At 39.2% G+C, this 17,777-nt stretch overlaps 1 protein-coding gene and 1 pseudogene across 1 annotated transcript in view; one reads left to right on the top strand and one right to left on the bottom strand.

Annotated features, from left to right (window-relative positions):
• The first annotated feature begins 573 nt into the window (after nucleotides 1-573).
• Nucleotides 574-17,777, top strand: part of TTC29 (tetratricopeptide repeat domain 29) — a 250,825-nt gene continuing 233,621 nt past the window's right edge. The window contains exon 1 of the mRNA XM_045552089.1: nucleotides 574-702. The gene's annotated coding sequence lies outside the window, so the exon portion shown is untranslated. The remainder of the gene's footprint in view (nucleotides 703-17,777) is intronic.
• On the bottom strand, nucleotides 15,419-16,822 carry LOC123638805 (annotated as a pseudogene).

The following is a 17,777-nucleotide window of genomic DNA, read 5'->3' as shown; positions in this document are numbered from 1 at the left end:
TATGACACAGAAGTTGCTTCTTTTTGGTATCTCAAATAATTTCTAATTATAGGCTTTCACCCGTTCCTATTCAACCCTAATAAATTAAAGGTGCAACATTCTCAGCTGGAACCCAACTTTCCCCAACATTTCAAGCTGCTGTACCCCCAATCCTTGTTGTTTACTGGGCTTGGAGTAATTCGTATTGTGCCTGACACAAACACCTGTCAAACAGGAGGGAATCTACAAACTGCTCTGTTTACCGGATTTATAAAAATGACTAAGGTTCCCTTCTGCTCCCAGGCCCACCACTTTGTAACATCTTTGGAAGATAATTAAAATAGCTTCTAAAGAAAAGTGACATGTTTTGGAACAGGTTATATAACAGAAATGTTATATAATAAGAATATATATACACACCTTTATAAAAGAGATTTTATAACAAATGTCTAGTTGAACATGAAAAATTTGTCACATGTTGGGATTTGTAAGCATGAGTGCAAATAAATTTTGAATTGTAGAAATTAGCATATTAACATGTTCGAAGTTAATTAAAACAAAATGCATCTTTTATGCATTATTTTACAGTGAATGTTGCTTTCGGAGCAGATGCAATGAGAAAGAAAGTGTGATTCTGGAATCGACTCTGAGTACTCCAACCTCAGAATTTCTTTTCAACTTATTGAAGACCCCTCCGGAGCAATGCCCCCATGAATTTGTCAGGTATGTTCAGCTTGGTTTTAAGATCTTCAGCCTCTGCTCTACATGTAGGCTGCATGGATACGGGCCAGGGAAAGATTTCTTTTCTTCTAACCTGATTAATTAGAAAGTTAGCACTTGGAGCCGTAAATAGCTTCTGCCTTGTACCGACAGTGAAACTGAGACTCGCAAACGCCTGGAACTGGGGTCCCTGACTCCATGGCCAGGATCTTTCTGTTCCACCTCATTCCAACAGCATTTGTCATGTTTCTCTGCAATTCCCATGGTTTAAAAAATTTTTTTTTAATTAAATTATTATCTCTACTGCACTAGGTAACTTATCTTTTAAAGATTTTTTTTTTTATATTTGTGTGTGGGTTTGTTTGTTTTGTTTAATGACATGCCATCTCAAACTCCTCACCTATTTTGAATAGCAGTTTGATGTAATTAAAAAACATAAACAAACAAAATACATATAGACTATCTCCAAAACTAATGATTCAGAAGGTCCTTCAGGATTTCCAGGTTTATAATTTTAAATGCCAATTATTATTATTAAGCTATTACAAAATATTCTAATTAATTGGATTTACTTATTAATAGAATTTAAATGAATAAAGAATTTATGTATTCCAGTTTTACCTGGGCTCTGCAGATCCTTTTATTCTTTGAGCTTTTGAGTCTTCTAGATGTGTATTATTTCTTATAATACCCCCACAGATTGCATATCAAAATGTTAAAGAAGACTGAGCCAGGTCATATATGACAGGGATGGATTTGCAATCATGTTTTATTACTTATGACACACCACACTGCTTCTCAAAATAATTCTTAACCCACAGATAACAAAATTGTGATTCACTTGTTTAAACATTCACTTGTATAGTTGTAAGTATAGTTCTTTAGGCAAGTTCAGTCCTGATAAAAACTAGTTTGTCTCCCTACTTTCTTAAACCAAATTTAGTGATCAGTAACTTCTTACTGTACCCATGTGCCTTCCTGTAATCAAAGTTGTTTATGACGGGACCATCACTGCGTTATGGGTTAAATCTTTATCAAAAACAGCAGCCAGTATTCTGTGCTCCTTTTAAATGTTCATGAATTTTGTTTGCAAATAGAATTTTCTATGAGAAATTCTCCCGTGGCACCAGATACTTTCTCTTTTCTCTACCGTACTAAAATACTAAATATTAAAATGATAGTAAAATTAAGAAGATAGTCTCTGTTAATGGTCTTAAAGAACGAGGAAAAAATCTGCTAAAGTGCCTTCTCATTCATTGCCGTCTAATTTTAAAAACCCTAAATTAGCAAAGCGATGTGTCACATTTTCCCCTGCTGCACCTTAAAAAAAATCTTTCAGGTACATAATTTAAACATAACAAGTTAGAAGTCTACAAACTATCTCCTTTTCTTTTTAGCTAAAATAAAATCCATAGTCTGCTTAATATAATCAATAGAGGGTGAGTTAATCCATTATGGGATTCGTTTTATTAAAGCTTTTATTATCATATGATCAAACCGTGTACCTCCTGTCCTATCTCACAATCAATAAGTGCTTTGACAGAAGATGAACGAGTTTATATTGTGGACAATACTGTCATGCAGCCGTGTTTGTGTGGTGGGCAGATAAAGTTTTGAGATCATTTCAAACGAAGTTCCCCTGTCGGTGAGGAGCCTCTGCGTGAATTCACGTGTGTTTGGTTGTAATTGGTTTCGCATGCTCGGATTTTTTGAAATGTGTATGCTCTTTGTACATTCACGTACAGTTGTTTATTTCTTCCCTTTGACTGTAGGCTCTTTGAGGGAAGAAAGCCTATTTATCATTTTATTTATACCTTTTCACAATACTGATAAAGGGCTCTGCCTACCATGGGTCTTCAGTAAATATTATTGACTTGTTTTCTAACTGCCGATCACTATTAGATTATGTTTTTTTTTTTACTTATTTGTTTTATCTTAGTTCTGTGGTTCTGCTGTCTCTCAAATAAGCTGAAAACTTCTTCCTTTTAAGAACATATGAAAGCTGGTGGGGAAACCTGGGACGGAAGGGCATAATTTATCATAATACCCTGCCGCATTTGTGAGAAATACATTCTAAGGTTTCAGATGACTTCCTAAAGAAGTGCTAAGTATGTGCTCCTTATTTACAGAAGAGGCATTTTTTCACAAATCAAAGAAAGTACAGCTTTTTCCACTTTGCTTTCGGGATACGTGGCTGGTGAAGCACCCCTTTTAGCCTGTCAAAGGACTGATTCGAGGTTCAGAGTCTGAAGTTATGTGGATTCATATTTAATTATGTTGGCCAATTATTTTGCTACACTCACAGAAGGTGGAGGATGGTGACATGGAAGAGAATTCCCAGACCACATAAACTATTGCTAACCCTCCTAGCCATCACTCCCATACTATCTGCATATTCTTGTGCATTTTTTTTCCAAAGAGAAACTTTCATCTGTGAAAAAAATAGTGTTAAAATAAAGTGCAACAAAGGGAAGCTGCATCTGGAATTGAGCAATGTACTGGAAATGCTTGCATTTTAGAAATGCATTTTTTCTTCTCTAGAAGTAAAAATTCTTGATCTCATCATGTTTGCAGTAAAAAGCTCTAGACATGTTTTTACAACGTTGACTCCAAATTGGACTGATTTCTTACACTTGAACATAGACACTCTGTTCTTTTTCACCTTTAGCTTCTTCAGGTTAATAGTAATTATTATTTTTTCACAAAATATGTGTGTTTTATTTGTATTTTATTCTAAGTGGTGGATTTAATTGGGACAGCATTTAAGATGAAATTAAAAGGTTTGTGCAACATTTAATGGGGTGACCAATTCTCAATGCAATATGCTATTTTCTTGTGCATGAAAATAGAAATTTTATGAGTGATAAATTTAAGTATCTAAATTTATTCCCTTTATTAATGTTTCTGGCCCCAAGTAAAGGGCAATTTATGAAAGACTGAAGTGATTCTGTTTTAAGGTTTCATTTATGCTTTCACAATTGTTAACATAGAATAAGTGCTTTTATAATTCTCCAGGTGAACCTCTAACTTCATATTTCTACTCTAGAAAATTAAGCAGATGGTGGTGAACTACCATTCACAGGATTAGACCATATTATTTAGCTATACAACCAAAGAAATATTCTTAAAATTCTTTTTCTTCCGTGAGAGCTGCTCTTAAAGACCTCTCTCCGTGACTGTCTCCACCAGGCCAAATATACAATATTTGGCCCCGTCACACCGTCTGTTCGTGCTGTTTGCCTGCATTCATTTAGATAGATGCTCACGGGCTGACCACAATGCTAATCACTGCTTTCATATAGCTCCCAGCCTGGCAGTAAAGCTCACAAGAAGAGCACAAACATGAGGTTAATGCTTTCATGATTTCAAAAGCAATGTTAGCTTGTTTTCCCCTCATCTTCCTCCAGGACAGTGGCTTTTCCCGGAAGACTTGCCCCCAGGTTGAAACATAGTGAAGCCACAGTGATTCAGGGGGGACAGAACCCCTACGCTGTGGGAAGATGCAGGCCCAGCTCTGGTGCTGTGATGTTGCATCTCAAGGGCAGCTTGGACAGCTGTCATGGCCAGCTCATCTCTTGTCTTTCCTGACCTCCTCTGACCTCATTTCATCCATAAGTAATGTCTCAAGTTTCATCCAGAGGCTGAGGCTCCCACTCTGCTGAAGTGGTTATTAGGGTCCTGCAGCCGACCAGTTGGCCAGATGAGTGTGAGGAGCAATCTTGCCCAGATGCTCCCAGCCCTAACAGATGGCCGCTGCAGTCATGTTAGAGGCACTGTGTGCTCGTTCCCTTCTAGGCCCCTTTAAAGCTGTACCAGCAAGTTGAGTACAGGAGAAGGTCCAAGCAGTAAGCCTGATATGAAGCCTAAAAACCACAGAAATAAGAAGATAGTTAAAAAAAAAAAGGACACTGTGCAGACTAGGGTATGGGTAAGTTTGGGACATTGTCCGGGAAATACTCTTTTCCATTCATTCTAGATTTTTAATCGTAAATGCAAGGCCCCCTTCTCCCATCCAGCGCTTCTGTGTGATTAAGGAAAGGCCCCTCCAGTGGGACACACATCCTAGATGTCAGTCACTACCTGCTTCTCAGCCTGCTGCATTGTCCCTGCCATCGTGTTTGCCTGCAGCAGTTCTTTAGTGACATCAGCTTCTGGCAACAACTCTCCTCTCTCGCAGCATCAAGAGTGCGCCACCTCCAACAAGCACAAGGCCTAGACGGTCACACCCTGAAGCAAATCTGCCATGTAGACATATATTCATGCTGTGCGTGTCACTGGGGAGGCCAGGCTATCAGCATTGTACACCACTCTCTTAATAACATATGCTTAGTCTTACTTCTAGGGAGGGGTGGACCCTTGTTTCCAAATAGCACAAGAGGGTAGCTTTGTCACTATTTACAATTAACTGGTCACTTTTGTTCTCTCAAAATAAAGTGGTCTTTATAGTCTAGCAACTATTTTAAACAAATGTAATGCTTTTCTCTAGTCTCTGGGGAGTTTTTGCATTCCGGTTGTGTCACTCATTCTGATTCATGTGTTCATTCATTCATTCAGATATTACGGAGTACGTGTTATTGTCAATACTCTATTTAGGTGCTGGAGAGGTAACACAGGGACAGGGGCAGGGTTGCTCACTGTCTTCACAAAGCTTCCCATGTAAGAGGGAAGAAGAATGGTCTTTCTTTCTTACTTTTTTTTTTTTTTTTTGAGACAGAGTCTCGCTCTGTTGCCCAGGCTAGAGTGAGTGCTGTGGTGTCAGCCTAGCTCACAGCAACCTCAAACTCCTGGGCTCAAGCGATCCTACTGCCTCAGCCTCCTGAGTAGCTGGGACTACAGACATGCGCCACCATGCCTGGCTAATTTTTTTTTTCTATATATATTTTTAGTTGGCCAGATAATTTCTTTCTATTTTTTTAGTAGAGACGGGGTCTCACTCTTGCTCAGGCTGGTCTCGAACTCCTGACCTCAAGCGATCCACCCTCCTCGGCCTCCCAAAGTGCTAGGATTACAGGCATGAGCCACCGCGCCTGGCCTGGTCTTTCTTTTATGTGTCTTATAAGATGCTTATGAGCTGAGCTCCTTTTACTCAGAAAGAAGCCGGGATTCTCAGCATGTTTCCTCGGAACTGCCCACCCCCGCTTGGAGAGTACTGAAGAGGTAGAGTAATGAGGTGGCCTCGATTCTACTAATCTAAGTCCCTCAACAGCATTTCTCGAATCAGCCTCTTTTCTTTGGCCGAAAACAATCATCTCAGTCTGGAAAACTGCCCATGTCCTAAATGATATCCAGTGCCGTGTCCTAAATTGTACCAGTTTCTTCTAGAGGGGCCAATGTCCCTTCCATATGGCTATCAGAGTTATTGCAGAAAGGACATCTGGTCGTCAGCCTTCCCCGTGGCTGGAAGCTTCCAGGTGGCTTCCCGTTGCCTGTAAATTTGAAATGGCTTAGCTTGGCACATAAGGCCCTGTAAAATCTGCTACAGACCCACTTCCCTTGTCCCATCCCTCTCACTTTACACACCACGCCCTGCACATGCGCTCTTACACACACACACACACACACACACACACACACACACACATGCACACATGACCTAAGCTCTGGCCACACTGACATTCTCATCACTCCCCAATGCCACTGCTCATCCATGACTTCAGGCCTCTCTATCCTCTCTGTCCAGCAGGTAAGCGTCTCTCCACACATTAAAGATGTAGACTCCAGGTACAGTCTTGACACATTTGGCCCGGGAGACAGTGCTATTCCCTCCTCGGAGATCCACAGCACTTTTTCATTCCTCCAAATAAATGATATTATGGGTTTTCTGCTTATAGACATCCTCTCCATTAGACTATGAACCCTTTGAAGAAAGGGGTCGGGACTCACCCACTCTTGTATCCTACGGACCTAACAAAATCCCTAGCTTGGAACAGCTTGTTAATAAATGCTTCTTGACTGAATGGACCCATGAAAGAGAAATTGATTGTTCCTGCTCGCGGGCCTTATGTCATCAATGCCCCTCTATTTGTTGTTGAAAAGAGCATGATAATAAAGTCATCGTATGGATATTTCCAGAGTGAGGATGTGACCACTCCTGGCACACACCATGTTCGGTATCTGGAAGAAGAGGTGCACAAAACCTTTGCCCCTGATTTCTCACAGCTCCCCCGTTTTTAGCAGTTGGGTCAAGCCCCACAGGCAGTCTTTACTTCTCCCATGATTATTTTCCTTGGGCTTCGGAGAAGTACAGCAATATTGTTTGGGTGATTGTTTCTCTGTGATGCCAAGATGTTTCAAAACAATGTTATGATGGCTGGTCGCATCTACTACCACTGAGACAAGCCCAGAAGTTAAATTATGAAGCAAACGTAAGCTTTGAAGAAATTTTTATTTAATCTGTATTCCCCTGTTTCATCTGCACATCCATCCAGCACAATCTGCATCATTATTAGCCACATCAACTTGCTTAAAAAAAAAAGAGTAAAAAGTAAGACATCTGTGTTATAACATTAATATATTCAAAGGTTTTTACTTTCATCTTGCAGGCATTAACAGTGTGTAAATGCAATGTAAGTGCAACTTACAACAGCACTAAGTTAGCAGAGGAAAAATGTACTTAGGAGCATAAAAAAAGAAGGGGGCTTACATGAAAAAAGAAAGAAAGAAAGGAAGGAAGGAAAGGTATGTTTGTGTGCAGGGGACAACCATGAGGGAAATTATGTAAAAAGCAGTTTTATCCATAAATAGAGTATTTTGCCTATTGCTCTTACAAGAGCTTTATTTCTAATTGGTAGCACAATTTCTAAGGCATTGAGGCAACCCTCAAGCAGTGTGCTGAAGGTGTGTTTGTGCTGCTATGCCCTCTGGCTTGGCTGCCAGCCTATTCCCTTAGATCAGAGCCAGAAGGCAGACTGTTTTCGAATACCGATCACCTCACCCGGACCTAATCCTTTGAGTTCTCTTTGGCATCTATTCCTTCTGCCAGTTTCCTCTTCTGTTCCTCTCTTTTCTTCTGAAGTTGACAACAAAGACATCCTCAGGGCCCTCCTTGATGTGAGACCACTCTTGATGTTATTACAGTGTGGTTTTTTTTTTTTTGTACCCTAAAGTTGTGCTACTTTTATATTCAGCTAGCACAATATTTGCACACCAGAAGATAAAGAAAATGTGAATATGTTATACAGAGTGATCGTTTCTTTTTAATTTTGTACCCCTCAGTGTTTTTTGATGTAAACCTTTTCCTTCCCTGTCACTCATCTCCATACCTGATCAAGAACCTGAAGGTCTCTCTTTATAGGCGATGTTACTTCTATACCTTAAATTGGCCTGACCTGCCACTTTTAATTTTAAAAATATGGCTGTGCGGGATATGGATGAATATGGAATTTCTATGAAGCACAAAACTTTTGAACGGTTCCTGTCCTCTGTGATAGTGAGTTTTAAAAGGGAAATCTCCAAAGAGCTAATTAGTAGACAAGTAGAGCTGAGCCTGAACAAAGCTGAAAAGATAGCAGATAACTAAAAGGACCTGGCCATAGCTGACAAAAATCAAAGCCCTGACAGAGAGCTGGCAGTAACCTTGGGCTGCTAACTGACAGGGACAATAAAAAAAAAAAAACCAAACCTCTGAACCTGGCAGAGAGTGACAGCCCTACTGCAGGCTCTCTGAAGACCACAGTGTCTCCACCACAAGGAAGCCATGATCTTCCGGCAAGAAAAACCAAAGGCTCTTGCTGCCCACCCCAACTCCGAAAGATGTGAGCTGGCTCTGACCACCATGTTTGGAGGAGGGAGAGGCCCAGGAGCTTTGAGATGTTCCATGAGAAGTTTCAGCTGGTGGTTAACTTGAGAGTGGGAGATGTCTTTCTGGAGTGGTGGGAAGAAGGGCAGCCCAGAAGAGAACGAGGCTGCTGCTCGTGGCTCAGGTGGAGGGTAGCTGGAAAGAGCCCATGCCTGCTGGGACCGACAACCAAAAAAACATACTCAAAAAGAAAAGGAGTGGCATTTGAAAGAAACTTGAGGCGTGCCAGGAAAGAAGGAAGGCGGGAGTCAAGGAAAAGAGTCACAGCAAGGGCAAGAGTAGTTCCTCCTTAGAAAAATTATTTGCAAGGAGCAAATTATTTCTGTGGAGCAGAGAGCCATGTTTTAAAACTCCTAGCAGGGAGAGGAAATGATGTTAAGAGAAAAACTCTTTAAGTCACCACGAAGAGAGAAAGTTCTGGAAGTTCTTCTAAACTTTCTGTTACGTTTAGGCACTAATGAGCCCTATTCTAAAATCCTAAGGGTATAAAGGTCATGAGAGGTAAAAAAAAATACTTCCGTTAACTGAGTGATCTTCGAATTTCTGTGTTTATGACATCCCGTTGTATATTTCTGGACATATTAACAGTCATATTTGGGAAAGCAGCCAAGCCCTAACAAAGTATTGCAACTACCATGAGGGTGATACTTGAAAGCAAGCACTTAAAAAGCTTTCTGCTTTGCAACCCGAATGCTAATAACATATATTAGATGATTTTTATTATCTCTAAGTAAGGTCTTAGCTCCAGACACATTCTCCTGATTCTATATTTGTCTCTGCCCGTGATACTGAAATCTCAATTCTTACTGACATTTTAGCACTTGAAGATATGATCAGTGATTGCAGACTCCAGGGATATTACCTCAGAGGGAAACAAGCAGCAAGACCAGGTGAAAGCTTTAGAAGTAGAAACCAAGGGATTTTTTAAAAGAAGGGCATATAAACATGCTTAAATTCAAGGAAAATGCATCCCAGTTTTCTTATACGGACTCTAATGCCTGACAATCACATACCTCACAACGGAGAGGGAATAAAATGAAAATTACATATTTACTATTCATCTTAAGAGTTTTATCCAATCCTCCCTGCACCACAATCCTATTTCCACAAAGAACACTTTTGGCAAGTTAAAAATCTTGGCTTAACTCAGAATGAGTCTGAACTCATCCATATGTCTGAATCTGAACTAGAATGACAGATAATTGAGAAAGGTCTCTCTGAGTCAAGCAAATATTTGAAGATTTGGATCATGGAAAATCTGCCCCATACTAAACTTGGGGTATAAAAAATAATTTTCTCTTTTGATCTGGGCTGAGATTCAACATCCATTTTGAAAAAATAAATGTGCATCCAAAGACTGTGTTTCTTGAATATATCTGCTCATATTTAGAGTGAGTTTTTTAAGCAAGTAACTTAAATATATAACTTAGAAGCTATTATAAAATGCAACCTAGCAAATATTTGGTGTTGGGTTCTCCTTAATTCACATTTACAGAAAAAATAAGGGTTTTCTGTTTCTTATGTAAAGATGATGCTACTAATTCAACCCCAGTAGAATAAGTTGTCAGTTATTTTCTCTAGGAATGGAACAAGATTTTTGCTGAGCCACTTTAGAGCTAAGCCAAAAACTTGCATCCTCAATCAATAGCATATTTTTGTGATCCTGGGCCAGGATTCAGAACAATACTAGGGAGAACTGGAAGGGTTTTTAGTCCCTTGTTGTACAGATGAGGAACCCGAGGCCCAGAAACATTGAAAAACTGAAACTGGCTAATCGAGAAGTAGAACCCAGGCCTGACTCTCTCCACAGATCTCTCCCTATTAAGAAACAAAGGAACCAAACTGGCTTAGTCCAGCCTAGCTTATTTGCTTGTTTTAGTGTAAATCAATTACTGCTTTGACTCTAGGTCAAAATAAGCTGTCCAAATATAAAGGCTTTGATGACCATCTCTAGGTGGTGTGTCTTACTACCGACATCCCTCTCCTCTCCTTCTCTCCTGAAATGTCTTCTGTTGTCACCTTCTTCTGTCTTTTCTCTCATTGCTTTCCTAAGACATATCAGTTTAAGAAAACAAAAGTTGGTTATTGGTTTCCCCTTAGCACCTAGAACGGTATCTGGCATACAGATACAATGATATCTGGCTTAAAATAGGTGTTCAGTAATATTTTTTTCAAATAGTAGAGGAACCAGTGGTTTTCCGTTCTTAGCTGAAAATCAGACAGTGGCCCACCTGATTTTTTAAAAAGAACTCTTTAAATGAATCTTAATTAGACTCATGAAGATGACCCTAATAGGCTAACTGCTTCCTCGTGCAACTTTTGCTGGTGGTTATACCTACTTGATTGGCTCATGTATAATTTACTAATGAAAAGTTCTCCTAAATTTGATTGATTAATGCAACTGCTTTAAATCCTTACTCTCTGAACATGTACACTTGTTTGTATACTTAAGTGATTTTCCCTTTGTGGTTCTCTGTGATAAAACCTTGAAATATGTCATAATGAAATGGAAGAGAGAGTTGAAAACATAGTCTTCTAAACATATGTTATATATGTTTCATTTACACAATTTTGGACAGATTTCCTTTTTCTTTTTTTTTTCTGGGCATCTTCAATGAGAACTCTATGAATTGGAATACAGTTTATGCTTCTCATTCTTTTTCAGTCATCCAGACCTTAGCCTTTTAACAAACCTCTCTGTGGTAGTACCACATATATTGCTATCAACACAAAACCATAGAAAATAAAACATTTTCCCATTCTGCACATTGCAATTACCTCATCTCAGCATTGACTTTCTTTTAGTTTTCCCTTAAGGCTAGAGAACAAAAATCTTTTTCCAAAGGACAATATGAATTTTATTTCTTTAAAAAAAAGAAAAACTGACTGGAGTGGAGAAAGTGATGTACTTACATTATGATAGTTTTAATATTCTTTAGGAAAATCATCAGAAGATAGCAATATGTTAAATGCCAAAATATCTCTAAGAAATGGCAGAAAAAAATTCAATATCTTCCTGTTGGCATGAGTGTCACTCTGGATCAACCTTTGCCTTAAGTAGTCAATGCAACCTCTTTCCATTATTTTCATTGTAGAAGAATAGATAATTCTTTCCTTCCTGCCTGCCTGCCATCATTTTCTTTTGTCCCAATATGTACTTTGGAAGTATGGAAAAATAATATTTGAGATCTTTTAAATACATTTTGTTAATGAAATTTTTTGTTTGTTTTGAAAAGATTCACTTAAAGTGGTTTTGAAAAAGCTCATGTACTTCAGGGGGACTGTGTTTTCCCAATCACTAAAGTGCATTTACAGAGTTGTTGTCAGCTAAAATTTCCTATGTTGCATAGATTAGAACAAGAAATATTCAATGGAAAATTTTCTTTATATATATATATATACACACACACATGTATATATATAAAATATAAACAAGGGCTCCTACATTTCTGTAAATGGAATAAGTCACAAGGAAATTACCTGTAAAGGTGATGCTTATAAGACAACTAAGACCTATGGTTATGGGATAACCTTAGCTAACCATATTCTAAAAATTATTTTGATTTCTTTCATGATGAATGTTATTGGTTTCTCCATAAGTAAACAATAGGCAAGAATTATCTTTTATGATTATTTTCTTACTCAATTTTACAGAGTTCTGCTTTATGGAAGAGAATGAAGAAAAAAAGAACCTTGACTATAAAGCTAATCAAATTAACTTGAAAAAAATAGGTTGAAATCAAGCAGTAATGCTGAGAACAAGTTGAATTTAGAATTACATTTTGAATGTCTGTGGTAACAATTTCCATCTTAAAGTTCTCAAAATGTTGCACATATAGGCTTGTTGATGATTTTCTAATTTTACAGATGGCACAAGTAGAGAATAAGTGTTAGCAAAGTTTGAAAATCAGAGTTAAGTCCGAGATTTCCTGATTCCTGGTTTATCCATGAGGTCCTCCTAGGAAACACATTTTTCCTCTTTTTCATAAACAATCACAAAATAATATTTAGTATTAAATCCAGACCAATTTTTTTAATTTTTAAAAAACTAAAATAATTTTCTAGCACAATAGCCTAATGCCTTTTCATATAAATGCTTCAGAGTTAACTTTTCTAGGTGAAGATAAACATACCATTCTTCTCTCGAGGTAACTCTTTTCCATATTGGATCATTGCATCAAATGATGCATATATCACAAATTTGATTATCACAGATATGATTAAGCTTGCTCCTAGTAAACACCAACAATGGGCACAGGCAGCCCTGGGTTGAAAGCATTGTAAAAGCCAGCAGCTGTTCTATGGAAGGGGCTAAATATGCATAATGAGTGTCTAGTTTGAGAGCAACTCAAAGCACATTTCATCTAAACAGCAAAGAAATTGATGTGACACACTCAATGTATCTCTTATGAATTTGTTGATTGACCTTACTAAGTTTAAGGGTGAGGAGTGAGTGAGCGCCACTCTCTACTCTTGGCTCAGGAACCAAGGAAGGGGGAAATTTTTCCTTTGGGAAGGACTTATAACTTGTGCATGCTGCTGAATGTTTTTGCGTACCTTACTATTTAAATAGGAATTTCTTGGTTCAGTACTGAGGTGCTTGCTGTGCGTTGTCATTGAAGGCCAATTGTGCCTTTCCTCAATATACCTGCAAAATATAAAGGTACCTGGAGTGTCAACCCGTTAACAAATTCTGGAAATCAACCCCAAACTTCTTTAAAAACTTGCCTCATATTTATGAAAAAATAATAGTTGAAATATATCTGATAAAATAAATATCTTAAGCCCGACTAAATATAAAACATTACTGACTCCGCTGCCTTCTTTAAATTTTATACATTATTTTGAAGAAGTAAGTAGCATCTATTTGTACTTGGTTTCTTACATTCTAAGACAGGCAATTTTGAGCCATGTATCATTTTAGAAGCTACGGAGGCCAATGTGCATTGCACTGTCTTCTGTAGATACTTAGCTCCATGAAAACAGAGCATTTCCATCTTGCTTATAATTCCATACAAAAGGTCTATCCCAGTGCCTAGCACATAGTTGGCAATCAAAGTGTATGCCTTGGATAAATGAATGGACAGAAGTAGAACAATTATTTATTCAACTGCTATGATATCATATCTAGGTAATTGGGTAGACAATTTCTTAGGATTTCCATTTTTCCATCATTTTTTGTCTTTTATAGGAGATATAGCATAATATATTACACATGGTGAGGTGAGACCCTTAGGGGGCTGAATCATTGAGACTGATGTACTATGACCAGGTTAATGATATGACCATTTAGAGGAAAGAACGTACTTTTGAATCAGATAGACTTAGGCTTGTATCCCAAGATACTTAAACTCTCTGACCCCAGATTCTTTGTCTTTAAAATACTCCCCTTGAAGAGTAGCTTTATTAGATGAGAAAATGAATATAAACTCTCTAGCATCATGCTCAATAACATGTAATAGATCTGGTTTGCATATCAGCTCCTTCCCTTTCCTTTGTAGCTACATATAGACAATTATTAGATTCAGATTGAGAATGTGAGTGAAAGAATACTTAACAACACATTGAAATCTTAACTTCTCTTTTTACACTATAATTACTGTCTTATCTTCTTTATATAACCTTCTCTTTTAATTTCACTGTAACTTGTGATTTATGCGTCATTTTACTGTTTTTACTCTCAGCTTTGGAAGGCCCATCCCCTGTTTATCTGATCTAGTCTCTTTATAAAAAGTATAAACTGGCTCTTGCCATAGATGGACTCTTCATCCAAATTAAACATAAACACATAGACATAGATTTAAAGCAAGAACAGAAATGGTTACTTAAAGGAAATCAACAGTAAACTCAACGGGCCATATTAAACTCACATTAAATCCACCTGAGCTGCACTCTCTTGACAGGGTAATTGTGAGGGCGGGACGTGAAGATGAAGGGTAAAGTGATTGCACAGATGGTGGGAGGGTGGAAGACAGGTGTTTGAATAGGCACAACCTTCCCACTAGGTCTGTCCAAGTCAATGATTCTCAATATGTTTTTCTTGCCCCACAAGTTCCATTTTTATTCATATTGGTTTTGCAGATGGCCACTGAGTAAACACATACAAATGACAGTAAAGTGCCTTTAAATATTAAACATGACATTGACATGGGCTGATCTACCCTTTGGGGAGATAATTGTGTACATGGTGCCCTTCTGTTATGAAAGTCCCGAAGTGTTTAATGCCACCAGTGGCCATGAACTTGGAAAGGTACAAGCAGGTTTGGCTGCCAGAAGAGAATTACCAAATCGTGAGAATTATATCTGATCACTTATGTTACAATTAACAGTACATTGTCCTCTCTAGTCCCTATCACCACTAGAAAGAAACAACCAAGTGCGGAGTGTCAGCTCATGTCAATATTCTTTAAAATAATATTTAGGCCTACAGGAAGACAAGAGGAAGCGACATTATACTGAATTTGACCCTGTCAGAGACCAGTCCAACCTCACTGATGACATTTGGTCAAAAGTCCTTGAGACAGTCATCCTGGGATGTTAGCAGCCTGTCATCGTTCTAAGAAGTACAGATTTTAGCCTCTGTTGCTTCAGAATAAAGGGAGAGGTGGCTCGTCTGAAGGGGACTGTAATTGTACCTAAACTACAGCCGGCGAGGATACTCGGAGACTTGCTGTGGAGAAAGCATGTCAAATGAGTAGAGAGCCAGAGGTCCTAATTGTCTCCTTTATTTTACACAAGGTGCTGTTCATGCTTGTCTGTGACCCTGAGCCCATTCTGCCCTTCAGCTGGATTCCATCTTAACAGAAAATGACACGTTCTCAGTTTACAGCAGCCAGAGGAAAGGTTTTGAACCCTGAGCATTACATTACTTTCCTGGGGGACAAAGGCAGTGCTGTTCTGTGGCGGACCCACCAGCCATGCTCAAGTACCAAGTCCAGCCAGAATGATGACATCCCTGGGGAGCAGAAGGGCTTCTATCTCTCCTCTCTGCAAATAAATGTGTAGAAAGTGTTGTATGTGCTCTACCGAGGCAGACTCCTTGGGCTTATAAACAAGTCTAGGATGCTGGAGATGAGAATCGCGTTTACTTTTCACCCAACATATCGAGTGCTTGTCATGTGATAGGACCCGTGGCAGGTACTGGGGAAGGAGTGAGGGGTGAGATGGACAGGGCCCCTGTTTTCATAGGACTCACAGCCAGTGGGGTGGGTAGGGTCACAGACCGCACACAAACAGATGAGCAAACATTACAGTGTACTTATGTGAATTGATGCATATATAGAAGTAAAATATGCAGTGAGAACATGTGACAGGGTGACCTGGCCTGGGCTAGGGGATTGGGAAAGCTTCTCTGAGGAAGACAGCACTCATGCTGAACAGGAAGATGGGTATTGCTTAGCCAGAGGAAGAATGGGGAAGAGTGTTCCAGGCTTGGGGAAAAACAAACATGAAGGCCCCGGGATGGGAAAGAGTTTGCGCATCTGAGGAGAACACTGAAGTCAGCACAGTTGAACACACAGATGAGATACACGGGGCAAGATTGTGTAAGTTCTTATGGGAATTTATCCTTTGTGCAACAGGAAACCATTGAAAAGTTTGCATAGAGGCTGAGTGAGGGCGGTATTTTTAAAAGTTCACTTTGGATGTCATGAATAACTGGCAAGATGAAAGGTGGAGGTGGGAAGACGGGCTAACAGACTATTGTAACAGTTCCAGTGAGAGACAGTGGTAATTGGACTTCAGCGTGGCAGTGGGAATGGAGAGAGATGCGAGCGCATATGTGAACTGGCTGCTGCACAAGCCCCACCTGGGCCGTGTCCTTTGTCACAGCTAATTTGGCCGATGTATAATATTTAAATCATACCTTCTTTTCCGGGAAAGAATTGCCTCCCTTTCTGTAAATGGGCGCAATAGTTATATCATCAAGAATAATACTTAACAGCCAGGCTCCACCAGCAAGATTCCAACAGTGTAAGGTTAATTCATGTATTGTATGATAACGGATTAAAAGTGAAGCTATTTTACTTGTATCCCCGATAACGTGTCCTCTGTACATGGTACATTGAGAATAACTGGTTGTAGGTAATAAATAAGATTATAAATATAATTTAATAAGATTAAATGAAACCTGGGTTTATCATAAGTAACTTAAACCGCCAGAATTACAAATGGACAATATGTATTTTATTTATGCCATCAATCCTTCCTTACCTACGTAACTGACAAAGGCTGCTCCGTGTCTTCATCCCTTTGTATCCTGTCTGCTTGTCCGAGCTGGCCCTTCCCTGCTTGGCTTTCTCTGGTGTCTGGTAGAATCCTCTGCATTTCCACTTTCTTGCTGTGCTAATTCTTCTGCTCCCTGCTTTTCTCTTGTGTTTTCTCCGCTTTTCCTGTTTGAGTAGCTTTCTCTTTTTCTCTCCCGTTACCTTTGACCTGTCATTTCTCTTCTGCTGCCACACACTCCACTGATGTCTTGCCCTTTGCTCTTTTTTCTGTTCTACTCTCACTGATGGTTTCTCTGAACAAAGTCTGAAACTTTTTGTAGGAGGGAGGGAGGTTAAATTCCCAACTTACCACATCAGGGATGAAGCCTGTGTCTCTAATAAAGTTAGAAGAAGAAGCTGATTGAAGGTGCCAGAGAGCACTAGCCCTACTTCTGGGAAACAAAAGCATGTGATAGAACAATGGATTTCTCAAGGCTCTAGTGGCACCACTTTTTTTTTCCATGAGGTCAGCTTTGAAACTCGAGTTCCACACTAAAGCTACTTTTTGAGGTGTAGGCATCTGTTACCAGATGGGGTTAAATATTAGCACATGTTTTATATACTAATATCATACGCAGAGCAAATTGTGAAGTAACTACACAGTCACACGACATCAGTAGTCACAGAATTTTAGAACAGGGAGGTTAAAAAAATTGAATACCATGTTAGTTTGAAAGACTAATTAGGTGTCATCAACCAGCAGGAGGCCTCATGGCAATGAAATTGAGGACAGGTTCATTTTCATGGGAAAGAGAGGAAATAACAACTTGAAGGGAATAGAGAATGACTTGACCCTCCATGAAGCCTGTGGGAAGAAGTCAGGAAAGAGGCCATCACCATGAGACACAGCAAAGAATACAAGTGATGTCCCCACTGTATCTGGGCATATGGGGGCTGCTGGACCAGGTGTGTGCAGCTTCGACATCAGAGACTATGTTCATACACTCTTGAACTTTAGTGGCTAAATCCCAAGTCACAGAAAAAGGATTATGAAGGCTTGAAGTCATTTATGTGTT

The sequence above is a fragment of the Lemur catta genome, chromosome 5, assembly GCF_020740605.2.
Source record: "Lemur catta isolate mLemCat1 chromosome 5, mLemCat1.pri, whole genome shotgun sequence".
NCBI classification, from domain to species: Eukaryota; Metazoa; Chordata; class Mammalia; order Primates; family Lemuridae; genus Lemur; species Lemur catta.
This window is presented reverse-complemented; position numbering and strand designations above follow the sequence as displayed.